Below are 12,525 nucleotides of genomic sequence, written 5' to 3' on the forward strand. Positions count from 1 at the left end.
GAAGGCAGTAAAGAATAATGAGGCTGCAAAGAGAAGGTAGAGCCAAATTGTCAAGAACTTTAAAAAATAAACAAGAGAAATTTATATTTTATTCTATGGGACATAGGGAGCCACTGGAGTTTACTGAGTAGGAGAGTAACATGGTCAGATCAGTGCTTAAGGAAAACCACTTTGGCAGCTGTTTGGAAAATAAATTAGACTGAGGAAAGACTTGAGGCAAAGAGACCAATTAGGAGACCACCATATAATTCGGGAGAAAGGTGAGGAAGGACCTGAACTAAGGTGATAGCTGTGTGTATAGAAAGAAGGGGTCAGAATTCCCAGGTGGAGACAAGATGGTAGAGCAGAGAAAGCACTCAGCTGAGTTTTCTCAACATTCCATTCCAAACAAATTTAAAATAATGGCTTAAATCAATTCTGGAGTAGCAGAACCAACAAAAGGTCAGAGTGAGACATTCTTCTAGCCCAAGATGATGTAGGAGGTTGGAAAGAGGTATCTGTGATATGGGGGTCAACCCAAGACCCACAAGGATGAAACACCAGTGGTGGGACAAGATGATGGTGACCGAAGCAGCAGTAGTTTCAGGAGCTCTCAAGTAAGAGATGGTAAGGGGACCTGGCAACTGGTTAGAAAGCGATTACACAGCATCATTATGCTAGCACTGGGTGCAGGACCAAATGATGTTTGGTAACTCCATTGCCTATACCCACTTCTGGGTCATAGTTCAAGCAAGGGCAGAGAGGCTTTCAGTAAGGAAGGAATGGAAACCCTCAGGAGCAGTATCACTTTTGGCCCTAAGGGATCAGGGATCCCAAGGAACAGTATCTTTTCAGTTTCCAAAGGAGGAGAGGACCTGAGAAGAAGTAATGATTGCAATCCCAAGAGATAAGGGGCCTGTCCTGGGTAAGAATCCAGGACATTTACAAGAAGTTCTTGTAAACCAAGAGAGCAGTGATTACAACTCTCCCCAGATCATACCTCCTTGGAAGCACAGAAAATTTCTAACCCTCCAGAAACTAGCTCTGAAAAATGAAGTACAAAAAAACAAACAAACAAAAAAACCTGAAGCTTGAGACAGAGCACCTCCTCCAGCCCCATGCCAGAAACAGAGCCCAACATTAACATAAAGTTCCAAATTAAGAAATAGGGTGGAAAAATGAGCAAACAACAAAAAAGATCATAAAAAGCTACTCTAGTGAGAGGGAAGAGTAAGACACAAACTCAGAAGAAAAAAATGAAGCCAAAACAGAGACAAGGAAAATCTCAAGGAAAAATGTGAATTGATACATGTCCAACAAGAATTACTGGAAGAGCTAAAAAAAATTTCAGAATCAAATAAGAGTGGTAGAGGAAATATTGGTAAAGAAATGAAAGCAAAAGAAAAAAATATAAATAGACAATTAATAGCTTGGTAAAAGAAGCACAAAAAATACTGAAGAACATCTAAAAACAGAATTGACAGTTACTAGCTGTGTGACCTTGGGCAAGTCACTTAACCCCAATTGCCCTGCCTTCCCCCCTCAAAAAAAAAAAAAAACCCAGAAGAATTGGCCAAATGGAAAAAGAGGTAGAAAAGCTCACTGAAGAAAATAATTAAAAATTTTTTTAAAAAAAAGAAGGGGTAAAATTGTGAGAGATATTGTGGGACAAGAAACAATAAAATTTGACAACTAAAAATGTTAGTAAGAGAAATGAGATTCTGTGGATACTGCCAAGGTGATAACTAGAAGACTGGAAGAATGATGCTATCTTCAAAGAAACAGAGAAGTTCAACAAGTAATGTTCTGCCATTGGGGCAGCTAGTTTCATCAATTTAGCGGGAAGGGACATTAGTAGTCTTTAGTCCAACCTCCTAATTTGACAAATTGAGAAAAAGTGAAATGCCTTAACCAAAGGCCCAGAGTGAATAAGGAGAAAAAACAGGACTCAAATCCAGCTCCTTTGACTCTTATCTCCAATAGCTGGTACATACTCTCTTCTCTGTCTCTGCCATACTTAGGTTTCCTAGAACACTAAAAGAGTTTTACCCTTTGACTTCAGTATTTCAAAACTCTACCAGGTGATTTGAGTAGCTAAAGGACCTAGACTGCAGGGGTGGGGAACCTGTGGCCTTGAGGCCACATGTGGCCCTCTAGGTCCTCAAGTTCAGCCCTCTGACTGAATCCAAATTTCATAGAACAAATCCTCTTAGCAAAAGGATTTCTTCTCTAAAAACTTGGACTCAGTCAAAAGGCTGTACCCGAGGACCTAGAAGGCCACATGTGGCCTTGGGGCCGCGGATTCCCCACCCCTGAAAATGTCACTAAATCCACTCATTTGATGACTGATGCCACAAAGGGGATGCTCTATAAGTTTAAGTAAACCACTTTGGTTTTAAAATGAACTACCTGTTTATGGGATGTCCTCACGTTCAGGGAAGCCAAAAATACCACCAGCAGCTCTTCAACAAGGGCTCCACTTTCTTTTGCACATAATTTGTTATCGTCTTCTGGGTCCCTTTTCAGTTTGTTGATGGGTGTAAGCATAAGGAGTTTGGTTTTACAGGAACCATGGCCATAACAATCTCTTGTTCCCAGGTGTTAGATATGAGTTCTATGATTCAAAAATATCTTCACCACGACCTGTGTAGATTGTAAGGGCCAGGTGTCACCTTTTTAGACTGTAAAGGTCAGGACCCTGGAGGAGTGGAGTGTTAGTATAAAGCAAGTGGACACTGGTCAGTGAGTGGGGAGCCTTTAGGCTTGAAATGCACAAGCTAGGATGCTGTGTGTGCCTTGATCAGCCCCCATCAAGGCCTGAGGGGAATCTGTGTTTGCCTCAACTGGCCCCCATTGAGGCTTGAGGGGACTTAGGGGAATGCACAAGTTGTGCCTGTCTCCATGGTCCCATTGAGATGTAGCAGGGGTTGCCCACCCCACCCCCTTCTCGCTGGCCCCTGTGAGAAGGGTGATTAGGGAATGCTGTAGGAGTTGGGGCTCAGAAACCCTTGTGAGAAGGTTAGATAGAATAAAGTCTAATTTAATTGTTAACCCCTTTGAAAGCTGTCTTTCCTTTATAAAAGCAGATCAAAGAACCTGTCCTAGTAGGCTATCCTGGGTGTGCTAGGGTATTCGCTAAAACAATGGGTTTATACCTATTTTATAAAACCAAATAAAGAGAAATTTCCTTCATTAAGGTGAGAAAGTTTTAGAAAGACATTTAGACAGTTGCCAATATTGCCTAAAAGTTCTTATTGATTCATTTATTCAAATACTTATCATAAAAGGAAAAGAAAGTACTAGCTGGATTCAATTTTACAACTATTCCCTACTTTGGACTTCAAAAGGCACAATCCACATGAAATGACCACAGGATCTGGACCTTATTGGATATGCCCAAATGAAAGTTGCATCATCTTACAGCACAAAATACCAGCATAGCACTGGCAACAGAACATCTGAAAAAAATACTGTAATTAAGCATATTGCTGTATAACAGTATGTAGTACATTTATTCTTGTTATTAGTATATTTGATGGGGTGTCGGGGCAGCATAGAGTACAAGTGTAAGTCACTGCTGACCATCTTTTCTACCCAAAACTTCCAAGAACTCTCAGAGCCTTTATCATAAAAAAATGTAGTATCTTGTGATAATTGCAGTCATTTTAGCTTATAAATGACTATTACTGAGGGCCTTGAGAAACAGCATGATATAAAGAAAAGCAAATGCAAAAGTGGAGATTTGGAAATGTAAGTGTATAATGTGTTACAGTAACTTTCTGCACTTTGTTAAAAGTTTTTAAAAGTGGATGAGAGGGAACTTCACATTTAAGGAATATTTGGGGGTAAACGTGTTTTTATTGATCTCGATTTGTAATGGCCTTTGTTTTTGTAGTTTCACATAAAATCCTCTTAAGTCAGAAGAAAGTCCCCATAAAAGTAATTTTAAGCATGTGCCTGTTTTTGTCCTAAATCTGCTGAACTCAGAGTGCCTGCAAATAAAAAGCAAATACAGCCTTACAACCATCTGGCCAATGATTTAAATATAATGGGCAGAGACAACATTATCCATGAGAAAGCTTTTTACAAAAACATTTTTAAACCACAGCAGAAATAGGGCCCAGAATATTTTCAGGTGGCATTAATTTAAATGGTTTTTACTAAACATATATAAAATAGTGCTGAGGAAGGGAGGCAGAAACAAGGAAGAGCAGGGATCTAGCTAGACGGTGGGGGCTGCGGGGGGGAACCTGCAGCCTTGAGGCCACATGGGGCCCTCTAGATCCTCAAGTGCAGCCCTTTGATGTCTGGAGTCAGTCAAAGGCCTGCACATGAAAACCTAGAGGGCCACATGTGGCCTCGAGGCTGCAGGCTCCCCACCCCTGAGCTAGACCTTTTAAAATATAGCAGGGTTGCCAATGAATGAAAAAAGATAGCCAGAGATTATTTCCTCGGTCTCCTTAAGGATTGTTCAGTACAGTGGCAATTGGATTCCTTCTGTGAGTGGGTAAATATATAAGTAATTATTTCATCCCAATTAGGGAAACTGAGCCACAAAGATAGCAGCAAAATGTGTAAATTATTAAGGAGAGAAAAAAGGATTTAATTAGAAGTTGTAAGAAAAATGAATGGTTGTCAATAATATTTTGAGCAAACAGGAAGACAGAACAAGTAGCTAGAAACACAAAGCCTTCTCCACACTTCACCTTACTCTATGAGAATCACCGGGTCATAGAACTGAGCTGGAAGGGACTTCAAAGGTTGTCTTGTGCTATTTCCTCATTTATAGAGAAGGAAACTGAAGTCTGGGACTTGCCCAATGTCACACAAAGTCAGTAGGAGGGTTACTATTTGAACACAGATCCTTTGACTTGAAAGTCAACCCCGATTCAATCATGCGAAGCTGTGTTCTAAGGAACTTAGTAAACTTATTTGAAGGGACTAATGCTAAAGCTTGGGGAAATGAAGGCTTAGAGCAGACATGAAAACATTCTTCAAATATGTGAAGACTAGTGATGGGAAAGGAGCATGAAGTTTGTTCTACTTGGGCCCAACGCACAGAAGTTATGGAGAGGCAGATTGTTAGTTCAATACAAGGAAAACATCCTAACAGGTAGAGATAGTGGTCCCAAAATGGAACAGCAGTGAGCTCTGAGTCACTAACAATATTCAAGCAGATGCTGTTTGTGAGGGAAGTCCCAGAAAGGGGCTCAGGGGTTCCTGCTTTAGGTGGATACTGGACCTGATGAGCTCTAAAATCCCTTCTAACTGAGGTCTGACCTGAAAATTCACATAGAGGATTCTGCTAGTAGCACCTCAACATAGCTATTAACATTTAGACAAAAGATAGCATTAAAGCAACTTTTTTTAAATTGACTTAAACTGGCCTGTTTAAAGACAGTTTACTAAGCAACTTGAAAACCCTGACAAAGTTTGTTTCCTCCTGTAGATTAATTTTTAAAAATCCATTTTCCTGACTCTGATTATTGACTCCCACAAGCTTAGTACAGCACAAGGTATGAGAGGCACTGCTTTTCATCATCTTTTGTATTTGTCCATCTTCCCAAGTTGCCTGGTCATACAGATACATGACACATAACCGGGCAAATAGAGAGATATGTCTACAAACAGAATTTCACTGAGGTATAATGATACTGCCTCAGGATGTGAATACTTTCCAGATGTAAGCTGGCCTGTCTCCCTTTCACTACTTACACGGGAGAGATAAACAAATACAACAATGTGTATTACATCACTTTTTCTTAGGCTGTTAGTGATGGTGTCCTGGCTAAGCTTCAAAAAAGGTAATTGTCTTCCGCCACCTTTCCCATATTTCACATATCAGTGTCTACTTTACTCCCTACAAAACCCCTCTGTACCTTGTCCTCATAAAACAAATGCCATGTTTCGCTCTAAGAAATGCTTTGATTTAGCATAAAATTAAATATTTATTATAATTGCATTTTTTAAAGTTCTATAGCATGTTAACTCTTGTTGCCTTATAATGGATGTCTCCCAAGACTCTTTCCCAGGGCCTCTAGTCTCTTCTCCCTATACCTACTTCCTCATTGCTCTCTCCTGTTTCTAGGGATTCAATTATCACTGCTATATTAATGAAACAGATAAATACAAATAAATCAATATATCCAATCCTCATGTTTCCCCGTGAGCTACTGACTTGCATCTGCAACTGTTAAGAGACAGAATGAGAAGGAGCAGACTGTAAGGACTGAGCAGTAACAGCAGTGTGGATACAGCTCCATTTAGATGGCCTGTTGGCTCATCTTCTGCTCAAAACCTGCCCCTCCTCTCCATCTTCTATTGAAGGCACTGCCATTTTCTTAATCACCATTGCTCAAAGTACTCGAGTCTTCTCTCTCCTTCAACCTTCTCCACCCAGCTTCTACCCTTCTAAACAATCAGCAAATCATATCAACTCTACCTGTGCAAGATCTGTCCCCTTCTCTCTACGTGCATGGCTACCACTCTACTTCAGGGTCTTCTCAACTCATACCTGGACTATTGTAATGACCTGCCAGACTGTTATCTTTGGGTTCAGTCCCTCTCTCTTCTCTGGCTGTGAAAACAAACTGCTGAATATAAAGAGACATCTAACCATATTACTTTCCTGCTCAAAAATATTCACTGGCTTCCTGTCTTCTCTAGAATAAAAGATGCTTCTTGGTCTGACACTTAAGGTCCTACACAGTCTGGCTGATTCCAAACATCCAGTCTTATGTTACAATATTCATCTTAATGCACACTAATTTCCACCCAAACCTGTTAGCCACTCAACTTAATATCTATTGCATTCATACAGGTAGTCCAAAATGGCTAGCATGAATTGCTTCCTCATCTCTGCCTGCTGAAATCCTTTTCTTCTTCAAGGTTCATTTCAGGTACCATCTCATTCCTGAAGCTAACAACTGAAGGTCTTCTCCTCCATCTCGAGTTTTCTTACATGCAATTTGATCTCTCTCCTTTGCCCCCCATTACATTCCACCTTTTGATATAACAGCTAGGTGGCAGAGCAGACGAACACTGGACCTCCAAAGTGGGAATAGTAATAGCACCTACATCCCAAGGTTGTTGTGGAGATAAAATGAGATGTTTGTAAAGTGCTTTGCAAACCTCAAAGTATTATATAAATGCTAGTTATTTTGATGATGACGATGATGATGTCAACGATGATGAAATCTACCCTTAATGAATGACAAAGATCCTTCTTGATGACGAAGATTGTATCATTTCTCATCTTTTATACCCAACTCTTAGGATTATATCTAGCACATAATAGGCACATAACAAATACTTATCAAATTGAATTAAAAATTTTTCATTATAAAGTTCTAAATAGTTTCATGAATTCTAGTCCTGGCTCTCAACATTTCATAGAATCACATGATTTTATAATTGAAGGGTGGTTTAGCAACCATTTAGTCCAACACACAACAAAAATGTATGTACTGCAACATACATGATAACTGGTCAAACAGCCTCTCCTTCAACACCTCCAAAGATGGTATCCCATTACTTCCTAAGGCAGGTTTTGAGGTACCTTTTTAAATAGCTTAAATTGTAAACAGGTCTTACTGGACCATCAAACCTAAATTTGCATCTTTGCAGTTCTCACCCTTTGCTCCTGGTTCTAGCTTCTGGAAGTAGTCAGAACAAGGGCAGTCCTTCTTTCACGAAACAACCCTTCAAGTTCTTGAAGACAGCTATCATGTGGCTCCATAATCTTCTTTGCTCCAATTGAAACATTTCTAGTTTCTCCAACTGATCTCACATAGCTATGTACTATATTTTCCTCACCATCTCTGTTGCCTCCTTTGGATGCTCTCCAGTTTATCAATGTGCATCTTTTAAAAAATATTAACTGTATTTTTTATTCTGAAACTAAACCAAAAAGAGTATTCCTATACATAAGGAGCACAAAAAGAGTATTCTATGTGAAACCATGAGACTCCATTTCATGTTTGCCTTTGAAATATATATATAACACTTTCTGATGTTTTCTTCTGAACTTTTTTTTTCTTTTGTGCAATGACAAAATATTTTTACTATTATGAAAGAAGTCCTTTTAGGCAAAACTGCAGGAACTCTTATTCAAGGACAACAGATAGTTGTTACAACACTAAATAAGATAATCTGCTTTACTATGTCCTTGCATAATTTGCTATATTTTATTGCTCCTTCAATAGAGGACTTTCTAATATTAGGCCATTAGGTGGTTGGTAAGTGGCCCATCAGCATGTTACAGGATAATTGTGATTCCTATTTTTCCCCACACGTTTTGATTAGAGTTCTTGTCTTATTTTCCTTTTTTTCTTAAATCTGTAAAAGTTAATTTTCTTTACAGGTTTTTTGTTCTTATATAAAAGCCCATACCACCCAGAATTCTTTGAAATTGTCTCTTCTGTCATTTTTTTGCTGGGCAATAATATTCCATTACATTCATATAGAAAATTTGTTCAGTCATTTCCCAATTAGCCAAGAAGCAATCTAAGATTCTATTTTTTTAAAAAATGCATTTTAATCTACTTTTCAGGATCAAGAAATTTTTTTTTTGCTTGGACAATTCCCTGTCAGGTATTATCCTCCCTCTTAACCACCCCCTCCCCCATTCCTACTTTTCCCCTATTATTTGTTATATTTATACACCATTTGTGCACATGATGTTGTAACAGTAATTAAGATGGGATTTTTTTTTTTTACTGTTTTCTCTTTTGGAGCACTTATTTCATCAGGTGCCCTTGATGAGTCTGGCCTCTGTTTCTTTGATTAAATCAGGAGTCTTTGATGACCTCCTTACCTCAAGGGAAAGCCTAGTTTACATGGGGTTGAGTCACATGTTTGTGACCCTTTTAGGTCACGTGGATTTGAGTCTCATGTTGTGACAGCCTGTGACCTTGAACAGGATATATAAACTCAGAGGTTGGTGTTTTTCCTTTGGGGCTCTCCCTCGCTGGAAGAGTGTCATGTGACTTGAAGAGACTCTGGGCAGCCGTTGTTAAGAGCCCCCCAGCTTGTAAACCCAGATGTTGATGCTTCCCTGGTAACTATGAATTGTGATTTGACTCAGACAAGGTCTGTTTGTTGATGTTTGTAATTTCTATTTGTATTTGCTCTGAAGTTCAGGGTGCTGGCTTTTCCTCCTGAACTGTGAGTTGTATATATGTATGTTTGATTGAAGTGAGATTGTTAACCCCTTAAAGTTACTTTCCTTAGTAAAGCAGATCAAAGAACCTGTGCTGGCAGCTCTTGTTGCTGGTCTTGTTGGGCTTACACCTCAACAGCTGCTGCTAGCAGATTGTTGCTACAGATGTTTGTGTAAAACCCTCCTTTGTCCATCTCAGATAAGAGTGAAGTTCATTTTATGTCTACTCCTCCCATCCCTTCCTCTGTGTTTCTATATTCTTCTCATGCTTCCCAATTACAAAAAGTACTAAGTCCCTCCTCCTTCATTCTACTCTAGTACATAGCTCCTTTTACTCTCCCTTCTCTTACCCCTCTTGGGGGTAATGGAAGCAATCCCTTCCCCACCCCAGTCCTCTGTTTTTCCTACTTAACTACATCAACACCTTTTGGAGACATTACAGTTCTAAAGAGATACCTGTATCTTTTCCTCCGATTAGAATGTTAAAATGATTACAATGTGAGCACTATATCACCACAAATTACAACTGCTCAAATACATTTAACATTCTAGTTTTCTCCAGACTTGTCTGTTTGTATTTCAAAGTTCTACTCAGTTCTGATGTTTTCATCAAAAATGAATGAAAGTGATCTGTACCATTAAAACCCTATTTTGACTTCTGTAGAATTATACTGAACTTTGGAAAGTAGGTTATTCTTGGTTGCATGCCTATAACTTTTACCTTTTGGAATATCATATTTCAAGATTTATCATTTTGAGTAGAAGCTTCCAGTTCTTATGTGATTTTAACTATGGTTCTTTTTACTTGAACTGCTTCACTTTAGATGCTTGTAGTATTTTTTCCTTTTACATGAGATAACTTGATTTTGGCTGTGATTTTGCTGGCATTTTTTTTGTTCCTTTCAGGTAGATTTTCTTTATACATGTTGTCCTCTGGTTCTAATAGATCTAGGCAATATTCATCTCTGATTTCCCGACATATAATGTCCAGACTTTTTATTGTGATTTTCAAGGAGTCCAGTGATCTCTCCTTGACTAATTTTGCAATTTAGTTGTTTTTGCTTTCAGATATCTGACATTTTCTTCCATGTTTTCAATCTTTTGATTTTGTTCTAATATTTCTTCCTGTCTCATGGAGTCACTGATTTTTGTTTAATCAACTCTAGTTTTCAGAGATTTAATTTCTTGAGTTTTATAACATTTTCTTCTAAGTATTTGTCATCCTTATAACTCTTTCCTCCAAAGCTTCTATTTCATTTTTTAATCTCTTCCTTCATTTCTTCTAACTATTCATATAGTATTGTTGAAAAATCTACTTTTTGCTTTCAAGTCTCTGTGTGAAGTTGTTATGGTGTTGGATTTGCAATATTTTTGATACTGAATGGTGTTTTCTTTGAATTACTCATTTTTCTAACTTAAATACCTGAATTGGGGCTATAAGTTCTACCTCCCTCCATGTGCATTCTTGGGCAGAATGGGCCTGCTTGGTCTTGATCTCACCTGTATCCCCCTGGATACAGGTGCTTCTCTTTACCTCGTGGGGGCTTTGGCCACCTAGATCTTTGAAGTTCAGAATGCTGAACCTTCAGGGTCCTCTTTGGTGTTTCAGGACAGAGTTTTAGAGACCGAAAAGCTACTGGACTTGGATTGTCCTGGTCTGAGGGCTGCAACACTTTGCTGATCTGGTGAGCACCTTGCTCGCTGCTGACTCCTACCACTCTCTGGGGCTTCCAAGGTTCCCATTCTGGGGTTTTCTGCCCACCCTAAGGCTTTTTTAAGAGAGTCATCTGTTCTTCCTACCCCTGTACACAGAAAGTTGCATACTTTAGTATAGCTATCCCTAATGGTCTTTGGTCATGCTGGGAGTTTATCCTGTGATGGAAATGACTTTGATGTAAGGGTTGGGAAGGCAGGTCAGGCTGACTTTTTACACAGTTCTGGGATAGAAGAAGTCATTGCAGTTTCTCATTAAATTTCCTGGTTATTATTTAATCTGACTTCACAGATTTGCAGAAGTAAGAAAGCAGAAGTTGGACAGGCTGCCTCTGGTTCAGACAATTGGCTGGAAATTGGTAAAGCTACTTTCTAATCTATATCCCCAAGAGGTGAACATATGTGGTCAAATGAAGCAGATTAGAGAAGAATCGAGAAGAACTCTCACCTCCTTATGCCCTGAAACTAATGTTACTTAATGTTACTCAAAATTACATTGGTTTTCTTGGCTACTATGTCACACTACTGAGTCATAATGAGTTTGCACCAACTTAAATTTAGTGATCTTTTTCAGACAAACTGCTATCTCTTTATCCTGTGCTTCTGGCTGGCTGCTTTTTTAATTCATATGTTAAGATTAATTTATCCCTATTAAATTTCAACTTGCTAAATTCAGTCCAATGTTCTAGTCTATCAAGATCTTTTGGGATCCTGACTGTGACATCGAGTGTGTTAGTTATCCCTCCTAACTTTATGTCACAGTAACAAATTTTAAGGGGTTCTCTTTATGTACTGGAAACATATTCCAAGAAAACTAACTTTTCTATTGCTGTCATCAGGTTGCAAAATTGCTGTTCCCTGTTGAATGGGAAAGAACCACCACCAAGAGTACTTTTTCTCTTTGTCCTCTAAGCCTTACACTGAATGATTTTTTTTTTTACCTTCCAGTTTTTGTTAGTCTACCTCATCATTTTTTTTGGGGGGGGGGGGGAGTACAAGCAGCTATTCTGCCCTCAGAACATGTAGCTTCCTCCACTCCAGAAATAGCTTCAAATTTATTTTTTAGCTCCAAGTGCATAATGTTCTTTCTATCTTTTCCTCTTCTATGAGATATCCTTTCACTCTCCAACCTTCCACCAAAGGTCAAGTTTCACAGCCTGGATTATTGTGCACAGATCTTAGCGGGTGTTCCCACCAACTTTTCTTCCTCCTATCAACTGTGTACACTCCCATGAGATTAACTTTCTTAAAATACTATATTCATCACATCTCTCCTCTGTTCAAAATCTTTCATTGGTTCCCCATCACCTATAGAATATAGTCCAAATTTCTCAGTCTGACATTTAAAGTCCCCCATAATTTGGCTTCAAATCATCTTTTGAACTTAATTCTCTCAGTACTTAACAAACAAAACAAAACCTTCTAACTCCAGGTGAGCTAGGCTACTCATTGTTCCCACCTGCTCACCCCTATTTTTACAGTTCATTTGGACTTTCAAAATTAGAATAATGGATAATTCTCTCTCCCAACCCTCACGGTGCTTATCTGGGAATCTACCAAAACAGGCAAATGTCTTTGTCAGATAGAGGCCATCTTTTTAATACAATTTACCTGCATTGGAAGTCATTGCCTGGGCTTGAATACTGGGTTGCTACTAACTACTACTACTAGTG

General features: G+C 38.9%; 1 protein-coding gene across 1 annotated transcript in view; it reads right to left on the bottom strand.

Annotated features, from left to right (window-relative positions):
- Positions 1–12,525, bottom strand: part of TIAM2 (TIAM Rac1 associated GEF 2) — a 167,885-nt gene that overhangs the window by 135,062 nt on the left and 20,298 nt on the right. The gene's annotated exons all lie outside the window — the stretch shown is intronic.

Source organism: Trichosurus vulpecula, chromosome 7, assembly GCF_011100635.1.
Source record: "Trichosurus vulpecula isolate mTriVul1 chromosome 7, mTriVul1.pri, whole genome shotgun sequence".
Lineage (NCBI taxonomy): Eukaryota > Metazoa > Chordata > Mammalia > Diprotodontia > Phalangeridae > Trichosurus > Trichosurus vulpecula.